This window comes from Varroa destructor, unplaced genomic scaffold, assembly GCF_002443255.2.
Source record: "Varroa destructor unplaced genomic scaffold, Vdes_3.0 BEIS01000002.1, whole genome shotgun sequence".
NCBI classification, from domain to species: Eukaryota; Metazoa; Arthropoda; class Arachnida; order Mesostigmata; family Varroidae; genus Varroa; species Varroa destructor.
In genome coordinates this window covers 53,788,239-53,799,499 of record NW_019211455.1, presented here as the reverse complement: position 1 = coordinate 53,799,499, position 11,261 = coordinate 53,788,239, and the positions used below count along the sequence as shown (strand labels likewise).

Here is an 11,261-nt window from a genome sequence, read left to right as displayed (position 1 = left end):
CTAGTCCTATTTCCCGCCTGAAAATACAGCTGGTACTGGTTCACCCAGTTCCTAAGCATAGCACTCAAGTGATGATTTTTTTGTCATACGCCAGTATAATGAATCAAAATAGTATTTCTGTAGTCAAAAAGAGAAAACTGCGGAAGGAGATCGAAAAAAAAAAGAGGCGAACGTATATAGCTCACATCGTAATGCATCAGGCTAGACAACTGCTATGTACTTTCAATTCCCCAATGCCCAAAGGAAAGAAGAATGACGATGGAATTCCTATTTGGCCTAACAACGAAACATTCAGCAGGCTCATTTTCAAATACCGAAGGCACAGCATCGAAAGGGCCTGCGATGCCGATTCGGCTGAACTAAACTAGGCATCTGAACAAACGTCGAATAGCCTGCATAATAGGCAGTTGTTTTGCACTTCGGCCGACTAACGGAACGATGAACTTACAAAGGCCAAATGATTTGTTCCATATTCCCAGTATGCATTGAATGACACCTACTGATTTAAAGGGTCGACGCGTCTCCCTATACAGCCGAACACCGTCTGCCGCCTTTGAAGAACCCTTGTTTTGAGAAATAAATGTTGCTATCCTTCCGAACGACTTTTAAACATCTGCCAGCACAATTCGGTAACTTATGTCCCAGTTATTTATTCCCACACATCACAAGAAGATAGATATGAATGTCATATTCGATGCGAATAATCTTCTAGCCAATTAGCCAATCTCACGTATTTAAACTTCTAACTTAAATCGGTGTGAGCTATATACACTTTGGTCTGCCGTTTCACGTGTACGGTACCCTTCACAGCGCTCTTAACGACAACTCATAGTAATAAAGATCGTACTGACCACATACTGCCACGTTTTCCCTCTCACGCGCGCGCGCTTTTTTTATATATACATATTAGACCGTTTCTCGATGGCAGATCGGTGGTAATCTGTAGCGTCTGGGGGAAAATCCTCTTCCTGTTGCCGATGTTTGACCGTAGTTGCTGCCTTTACTCCCCAGAGAATCCTTAATCCGTTGGATCTGGAAGATAAGGTTAGAAGGTCAACATAACAGAAGCCAACATGAGCTCCTCGTTCATTAGTTGCCATGGCTCGTGTGGGTCACTTTATCATACTCGTGGTGATTATTAGGGTTGCCATTGAGGCCGTGAAATCATCTGTTCGTTAACAATTGTCTCCGTCCGAAGCATACAACCTACTCGAATATGCGGCTTATGTACGGCTGCTTGTTCTTCCCTAGTACAGGTCGACCATAGCCCAATACCGTAACGTGCTTACGCCATTTTACCACGCCCTTCGGCTATGCGGAGCTGGCTAAATTTCATTTTTCATAATCATGTCATTTATGCTAGTTTCTACGTACAACTATACAAGCCATATACGGCACAGGAACGACAAATATCTTTCCTTGGCCTTATCGCGGACGGTTAACACCAGCGCTTTTGCTATGGCCTTGCAATCTTTAGGAACATAGCTTTGTTGGCAGTCTATTGTAGCGGTTAAAATTACATTAATTATTGTTCTTATTATAATTCCTATTTGTTGAAGCACTATAAAATATGGGTCTTGTCTTCATTTCTGGATACAAACAAATAACTATCATACTTGTAAACATGCCCAGCTTTTATAGGTCGTTACGGCATTTATTTTTTTTTTCTAATGTGAACTCTGGCGAGCTCGCGTACGTAAGACTGACCGCGACAACCGAACGATGCAACACGATCGCTACTTTGCAAAGTTTCCAATGCTGCTAAAATGTGCATTAGAATATATTTATTAACAAAAATTCCCCATTCCGCCCCTCGCTTTTTAGGAACATCCGTAATTGTCTCGGACCAAGCAAACTGCAACTGGAATATCGCTGATTAAGAGGATATTAAAAGAATAAAATGAATAAACTATTTCACTCACTAAACGCACTCTCTGTTTCTATTAAGTTTATTAGGTCAAGTTCAATTCGAAATTATCTACGCTATAACTTTACGCTGTAAAATATTGTTATGAAGATTGCATCACATTTTAGATATCGATATTAAAATAATTTTAACGTTTTCTTAACTAAATAAAATAAATTAATATGTTACTATAGTATAAACGCTTCAGCTTTCGGTTGCTTCTTCTTATTAATTTCTATTAAAGATCCTTAACCTGCAGCTAACTCTTGGCTTTGTCAAATAGATTATTTATTATGTCTATTGAATCGCCTCGGATTTGAACGAGGTATTATTATGGAAGTTTCCGAGGAAGGGGTTTGGGACATAACTGGGCCTGGTTCAGTCCCCTATAAGAATCTGCGAAGAGCAGCTTTGCGTTGCAGATTATCAGCTTCGATATGACATTTTCCTATAGATTTTTGGTTGTCCAGTTTATTGTATCAGTGAAATATGGACCTACGATGCATGTGTCTCTTATAGACGACGAGACGCGCAAGACGTAAGATTCATTAAAATGCTTACAGTCGCTGACACCGTACGCGTCTCGTTGTTACAGTTATAGCCTCCGCCGCCGCTACGAGGCAAACATTGTTTCATGAGTGGGCATTCTTTGCAGCTGGTTATGGTATCTATCGTGACAGTACCAAGCAGAATGAAGACCCAAACACCTGTTAAGCCCTCAGCGCTTATTTAACCTACGAAGTGTACGAAACGGGCTGCAACCTCGCGCAGCTTCGACTTCGACGAGAAAACATTATCTCTCAATATTCTGCGTTGTAAAAGATGAGCTCTTCTCTTAATTGTTTTCATTAGCACAAGCCCATCGTATTTTCTGTTTCATGGTATCTCCAAGGTTCCTGCTAGTGATTTTTTTTATCTACCAGTATGTAAGATTATGCGACACCCATCACACCAACAAATCATACTTCTGCTATGGCCAAATACAGTTTTATAATTACGCAACTGAAGGACCATGTCAGTCCACTAGTGGGCCAAAAATCTCTTCAGGCACGCCACAGCTTCATTGTCTCGTCATTGTTCAGCTTTTCACAGGACGCAGTAGTCCCTCGCACCTTCTCGTCGAGCTGATCCGGCTAGTAATCGATGTTGGCTCTGTTACTGTTGAGAGATACGTAATGGTTCATGAAAAAAAAAGACCCGATTCCCAAATGATCGGTCGCTGCTATCAGTGTCTCTCAGACATTTCCGCAGATTTGTACCCGTATCTCGTTGCCTCGGACCTTCCCATAACCTTCCTGTGTCTTGGGAGAGTGTTCACATTGCGGCTGACGCGCACGGTCAGATCCTGTACGATGTATACACGAATTCATCTCTTTCCATATATTGTGCAACGTTTGAACAACCTATTGAACTGCCCCTCAACAGCGAACGCACCAATATTAGCATCCTTTAAAGAGCTTCTACGTCAGAAACTGTAGCAACTGGCGATCTCAAGCAACTTCATATACTTGAGCTGGATGACTTCGCGGAAACGTAAACGAACCAGGAGAAAGACTATGCACCATTATTACAACCAGAATCTGTGCTGCATCAGCAGTATTGGGCCACGAAAACACCGAAGGAAGCTTAGACGAAATCCGCTCACGAGATGTGTGGTGATGTCCCACGATGACTTGGTCGTCTCGTTGTACTACCCCACCGGAATCTTCTTGTCAACATACTGTATTTTCGGAACCCATTTGTATAGTATAGAGAAATTGACAAGTTGTATTTTAATATTAAAATGTTTCCGCATTTCCGAAATGCGCAATATATTTGTTCCATCCGACAGCGAAACCAATTGCGCTAGCTGAGCCTAGAATTTTTCCAACGCCTCAAAAAACGCAAGTTGTTGTGGAAAATGAGTGGGTTGAGGCTGTTAAAATAGACGATAACTAACAACGTTAATAATAATAATTAAGTAGACCCGGATACTAAATAGCGGATATTAAAAGATTGTAATTTAAATAATTGTAATATTCACTATATATATATACATATATATATATATATACTCAAATACTATGCAAGTTATTCCTTGGGTCAGTTTTATCCAGCAGTTATAAGAAAATAAAAAGTTCACAGAAGATATAACTTATTGATAATAATAATAATAATGGTGGACAATTCTGTATTCTCTATTATTATTTACACGAACGTAAATAATATAGCTATCATTATTATTCAATAATTTACGTAATAATAAATGCCTAGGTAATTAACAAATGTTCAGGTAAAAATGCCGCTTTTATGTACGCGTGACCTGTGCACACGCTTCTTACCAATCACCGTCTTCACATCACAAATGCAACAGCCCATCTTTTTTTGTTGCGTTCTATCCTACAAATCTAAGTTCTCTGAAATGGGCCAACAAACGTAGTGAATATAAGTCAATTGCTAGACATATTTCGCAAAGCTGGCTCTTTCCTAACATGTCTTACTGAAGCTTCTCAGCATTTTCAATAGCTTTCTCTAATAAAACTCCTATATGCTTCACAGCCTGCTGTGTGTCGTATTGAAAGTTGAGTGAGAGAGAACATTTCCCTTTTTCGTGTCAAGTTATCCAGCGTTGAAGTTTGTTTTCTTTCTTTTATCGCCAATCATCATTATAATTCTGTTATTATACGCGTTGTGAGCAGCGCGTTAAGAAGCTCGTTGTGTAATAACCACTGACAGCGATCGGTCTTAGCGCTTCCAGAAGATCAATCTGTTTATACACGGCAACGGCATCAGCATATCATCGAAAAGCAGAGTGTTAATCTAGCTAAAGGGCCAAGTCTGTACGTACCATGTCTATCTAAATCACTATGTGTCTTGTCATCCAGTTGGCATTTCACAAGCGTCCTGGCATTGCTACGCATAATACTTTGGTTGATGGCCTGCCGTTGCAGCCATGACGCGACCGTTGGCCTCGAAATATTACATTTTCATTTCGACCTTTTTCGCGTGTAGAAAATCTTAATGATAAGTTATTAGAAACAAACGCGTAATTCTCGACGCCAAACTTAGGCGATATAAAAGTTACGTTGCTGGTTTCATATATAGTCCAAAGGCACAGCTGTATCTCGCAACCGCATCGTATGTCTACGAGACATTATGGCCTGTCGATAAGTGTGAGCTTCTTTGTTTAAGAAAAACGAGATCGGGCACACGGAAGAGGATCAGGGTAACTTTTAACTTAAAATTGCCTTGAATATAGTAAATTGATGCGAGTGTCGGCAAAACCTCTTCTTGCCAAAGTCATTACCCGTATAACTATAATGCTGATGAGCACAGATACTGTATCAGAGAACTTACCATAAAGTCTTCAGTAAGCGTCTAATGTCCGAGTACGATGGGGCTGCAAAATTCATAAGCGTGACGCACAAAGGATAGATACGAAAAGTTCTCGCGCGATGTCAGCCATACGGTTTGTGATGGTTATAATAGTAATAATGATCATGATAATAATTAATTATAGTGCTTTTTGATTTCTATGTCAAATAAGTAGCTTTCGAAGTTTCCTGGTTTCAGCGTATTGCGATGACCACAAAAACGTTTCTCTAGGCTAACCCAGACATCCCTCGGATTTGAACTATTTCTAAATTTTGGCTAAAGTTAAACATTTTTTGTGTACTTATTCTTCTTGTTATAGTTTGTCAGTGTTGTTGTTTGTTGCTACACGCACGTACACCTATTTACTGATTATCACGAGCAAGTACTACTTAGCATATAATAACATTTAAATGTATATAGAAAAACTGCTACAGAAATGAAGACTTCTACTTAACAGCCATTGCTAATCGCGCTGGCTGTTTCATCGGCTCCGCAGTCGGACGACAAACGTCAATCAACGACTGCAACGAGAAGTGTAACGTTTGACTCAGAGTTAAATCGAAGAGGGCGGCGTTTTTAAGTTAACTGGTAACGTAACTTCATTTCGACCCAGTTTAGGTGCAGTGTAATTAAGGTGGATCGCGAAATGGAAACCGTCTGACGCCGCTTACTAACATTGTGCTGCAATTAGCCTGGAATTAGAATTAGCTCCGTCTCGACTCGTGTTAAAAACAGTCCGCGAAGCCTCTTGCAAAACTCTATTTCGTAATGTTCACACATGACAAAGTACCAGTTGCAGATGGTTACTGATACAAGGAGCTTGTTAGGCTGTTCTTCGGAGATAACTATCGTGAAAATCTTCATGATGCTTGTTTGTAAAACGTTGTTAAGTGTAAAGATATACATTTGAGCTGTTAGTAATGATAATAAATACATTTTGTTTTTAAATACGTCTCTGCAATGGCTGTCTTTAGTGGCTGCGCTTTAGCGACCTGTACGAATAGGAGGAGATCGCAGGCGTGCGGTATAACTTAAACTTCGTCATATATATATCTAGCGCCTTTTAGAGGGCATAAACATGCTAAGCAGCATCAGCGGCAAGGATAGACCGCTTGCTCCACTGTCCGGGGCGATCACTATGTGACGCAGTCTAGCGTGTCACCGCTGCACGTACGTACCGTAGGCGTTTTACAATATAGTATCTGCATACGTTTATGTGAGCAATATTAGACAATATACTCATTAAAATTGATAACGTTACGAGCTAGAGCGGCAATTTGCTGGCGAAGAAATCTTTGTCAGCTCAAAATTAGCTAGACGCGGTAGTGTTGTTTCGTTAGATCAGAGCCAACGGTCAAAAATAACCGAGATACTTAAAGCCATTCTCCAGTCTACGGATATTTTTACATCTACGCAGTCGAGTTACTTTAGAACGAATGGACCAGAATATGAAAATTGGATAAATATAGCCATTCTACCTATATGGAGAAAGTACGTACAGCATATCGGATCGCCTTTGGCGGATACTCAAGCTCACACGTAATGCTCGTTCATTATTTTTTGGCAAGTTCCTTCCCATTCGACAAGCACGCTAGATGCTGCTCCGTATTATTTTTCCATTTCTCTCAACTGAATATAATCCAGACCCATGTACTACTTAGTTCAAAGCTGATTCTACTTTCGCCGTTGCTTTCGTGCCGTACTGTTTCCACTGGCCCGTCGCTATCGTCCCTGTTATCTGCTTGTCGTAGATCTCTAATTGTTCTGCGCTAAGTAACTCAAGTCATTGTTTTATTTGTTATGTTAACTTGCTTCGGCTATTCAGGCATGCTGGTCCAATATTGCCTTTTACTGACTCATTGGTGGCGAGGGGCTTCACCCCTCAACAACCTCCACAACCGGATCTTAGTTACATTAACCTGTTAATCTGCACCAAATGTTCCATTTCACTCTATTAATAATTCTCTTCTATTAAATTTAATTCACCACTCGGCTACTGCTAATCAGCTATTAATGAATTTACTCGTTTGCAAGACTCCAGCTTTTTCATTGCCAATGGACAGTATCGATATTAACCGTTGGGACTTATGCAAATTTTGGACCTCTCCAAATATAACCAGGCAATGTAAAAATATCTACTTTTCAATAGTTCTCCGCCACCTTGTCAGCAGATTGTTGTATTCAACTCTACGACAAACATGAAGAAAAAAACAGAAAAAGAAGGAGAAAAAAAAGGTGCTAACGTAGACACCTTGAAAACCTAAGCAACTTTTTCGTTAGGACGTCGCACAAATGCCTAATTGTCCAAGAAAGTCGTCTTCTCTCGATTAACGTTCGAGTCTATAGGCTGGAATGTTGTAGCCTCAGCATAGATTGATTGTTCTCACACTTGGCGTGTCCTCGTGCAAAGTTTACATAGAAACATCATAAACATGTAGAAATGTCCAACTAAGGTTTTTATCGATTTACGGTACGCGAGTCATTATGGTAAATTCTTATAGAGCTGATACAGCGAATGCAAGCATCCGCAACGAGTTATTTTAAATAGTTCCAGTTAAATTACAGATGATAAAACAAAAAAAAGTGCTACAAAAACTACTGATTAAAACTAGGCGGGAGCATTGAACGATTATGGAGTTCGACGACGCACACATCGCGGAACTGCTGTAGCACTTAGTAGAGAACAAATGGTTTGCAACATAAGCCTATATTCATAGATAATATTATCCTTTCAGCAAAATGCCCTTACTTTTGTGTGCCTTTGGATTAGTGACGACACGTTTAGAACCTGAGGGATCATTTCTGATCTCCTTGTATTTCCGGTATTTAATCGTTGAGCAAAATCGTTTATGCGAACCTTTCGGGGCCTATTTCGATTCAAAGAGTAAAATAAAGAAAAGTCATTTATTACTACTGCTGGGACAGTAATAGGCTGTATAACTAGCTATCATAAGGCCTGCGTAATGAAAAATTTATATTTGTCTGTTTATCACACGGCCCTCGCCGAAACGTTATCTGTGCCGGTAGCAAACTAAGCAATATATAGTTAAATAAAGGACGCAAATGATTTTTGGATAGCGTGTTGTACATTAGTTGGATGGCCTAGACAATTTATCTTTCAGTGGACGGTACATGTTCTTGCTAAATTACAATAACCCGTAAAATAAACAATAAAGTAATGTTTCGGTTTGACAACGTCACGACACGTTGGGCTAATTTATTTCGAAGACACGCAATCACGGAAGACTTGACGTGCGGTTGTGGCTTAGCTCTTTGATGGATTTTTAGATGTGACAAACGTTTTGCACACGTATATGCTGGTATCATAGCAACTCCTACGATTAGCTGTCCAAGTTGAAGTGGAGCGTTTAAAAAACAACACATTCTATAACAGAATGGCGGCGGGAAATACAGCCCTATGAAAAAAAAAAAAACCATACGAAATTAATGACGGCTTCCATGTCGGGTTTCGTTTCCGGCCGTGCGTAGCGGTATCATTATAGCTTTCTGGACTAGTCTATAATGAAAGCGTAAGGTAACGCTTCTCCAGTCAGGACCCAATTTAAAATGTCGTTGACTCCGTATTAATAACACTAATCAAGCCTGCATTTGTATAAGCAAAAATATTCTTCTACATTGGTAGTTTGTTCTAATTCGAGAACTATTTATGCATCAGTTAATTGAAACGGTGTACGGCAATCCGAGCAGCCGACCCGATCTCAGCCTCACCGAGAAGATGATATATATATATCTAATTGCTTTTATTTAATAGAGGCCATTATTAAAGATATTATTGAAATTCTCTCTATTTCGTCACACATAGTTATTTTTTGTCTAAGTCTAAATGAGTTAATTATTACTTAATAAAATGTTACTAACGTTGTCTATAATAAGTCATAATTGCTTCAGGTTTCGTAACGAAAGCTGACAGATCATGCTGGTGAAGCACAGAGAGAGAGAACTATACCCCACAAAATACTACTAATAGAAATATTCGGGCGTACCGACACTTACCATAATGACTCTTCGTATCGAAGTCCTGTTGTCATTTTACTGACTGACACAGATGAGAACTGTTTTAGACAGCATAAACATAATAGCTAGATATCATATTTTACTATTACTTAATTATCTATTTATTTTTAGCTATTACGGGTGACACAACGCCATCAGTGCCTGTGGAAGTATACAATAATTATCACGAGTACCTATTTTATAATAAAAACGATCGTATATATGCATGACGGACAGATGCTCAAAAAACCCTAAAAAAAAATCTATATGCATTAGTTATTTCTAATGTTTGGGCCTGCGTAACTTGAATTGCTTAAGCAATTACAATTTACTCTACTAAGTACTAGGTAATACATTACGCAACAATTAACATTTGCTGCTCTTACCGTGGATTTCTAAGTTAAGTTAAAAATGAGCCCTTTTTATATAAATAAACTAAATATGTTCTATGCAAATCACGGATCTCGGATCCAAGCGCCCGATCGTGGAGTATCCTTGTGTTAATTTATAGAAGTTAACTATGGACTGTAATTAGAAGGTTAACGCGCCAAGTCAAAATCTTTTCTAGAAAATATTACAATTACAGGGCTATTAATATATATAACTTGATTTGCCTACTTATCTTTGGGGCACGTTGTGGTCTACGTTCGAAGCCCATCGGGCATAAGCAGGTGGGCGGGCACTTCGTTTAGTCCTAGGAGCTAGCCGTCTATTTGTCTAGAAGTACTAAGCGGCGACATCGGACGTAGCACTGGAAACATAGAGGTACCTCTATAGCAGAATGGAACAACAAAGCTTGCTAGTCAGCATTTCATATTTTGGCGCCGTGCAGGTGGCATCGATCATAATTCCCTTCATTATGAACTCAATGATGGAATTTAGGTAAGTGTGGCACAGACGCAATGAAAAGGCCGTTCGGTCAGATTCATATATCGGATATCATAACATTAACGTTTCTAGCCGAAAAAAGGTCACTCAAAACACTTTAACCAACGCCAGATCGTCGCGCAAACAGCGTTTAGTTTGCTCCCGTTTAACTCGTTAACCGTTTACGCAGCTATTCTTCTCTGCTTGTCCATTTTATCCCGTACCGTGCCAATACTATCATTTCAATGCCACAAGTTTCTACCTCAACAGAAATAGCGCCAAGTCTAGTGCACACGAACCGTTTGATGTGCGGCCCGGGTCATCGTGGTAGGTCTCACGCGAGTCCGTATCGAACATTCACTTCAACATTTACCCAAATGTCGTTCAGCCCCTTCTATTTGACATCATCACGCATCAGACTACGGACAAATAAATTCGCGCAAGGTTAGCTGACGCCTAACTTGGCCCTGCGTCTGGATATGGCCTGAAAGTTTAACCCTGTGACGGCTGTCTACAGCCTCCGCGGGCAGCTTACCCATGCCCCTTACCATTATCACTGATACTATTTGTCTTACCGCTATAACACGACGAAGTACTGTCGTATCCAACAGATCTGACACAGGAACGGCCACGAGCCGTCGTGTAATAAAAGCGTTCAGCGGTCGACACACCCTCATTTCGTAGCATTAGCGATGAGGAACAATTCAGAGCGACTGAACGCCATGGCCTATATATCGTTGTGACGCACATACACGTTTTCTTCTCGCCAATGTCATTTGCATCGGCATTGTGCTTATCATAGTAAGATAAATGATAATAATCCCTTACAATATTCGCTCTGGCTGACGATAAGTCGGCGGCCAGTGATAAGTCAATGACACGCATACATCATCCAGGGGGTCAACCCCCATTAGCATTGGCGCATCAATGAATTGGCTCGAGTCAAATACGTTCCCGATAGACCCATTCCAAATGCTGATGGAGCCTGTGATTGTCTGCTATTCGTATTAGTATTGAATCTATGTAAGTTGGCAACAATTTGGCGGCATAACGGCAAATTAAATCAGTATATATACTTTTCTCTTGCCTTTACGTATGATGGTTTAGACAAACTATACAA

General features: G+C 40.1%; 1 long non-coding RNA gene across 2 annotated transcripts in view; it reads right to left on the bottom strand.

The window, feature by feature from the left end:
• Positions 1 to 290: 290 nt before the first annotated feature.
• The window catches only part of LOC147758002 (uncharacterized), an 89,635-nt gene continuing 78,664 nt past the window's right edge, over positions 291 to 11,261 (bottom strand). The window contains exon 5 of one of the 2 annotated variants that reach the window (XR_015322565.1): positions 291 to 1,032. This is a non-coding gene — a long non-coding RNA (uncharacterized LOC147758002). The remainder of the gene's footprint in view (positions 1,033 to 11,261) is intronic. The other variant, XR_015322571.1, reaches the window with a different exon arrangement.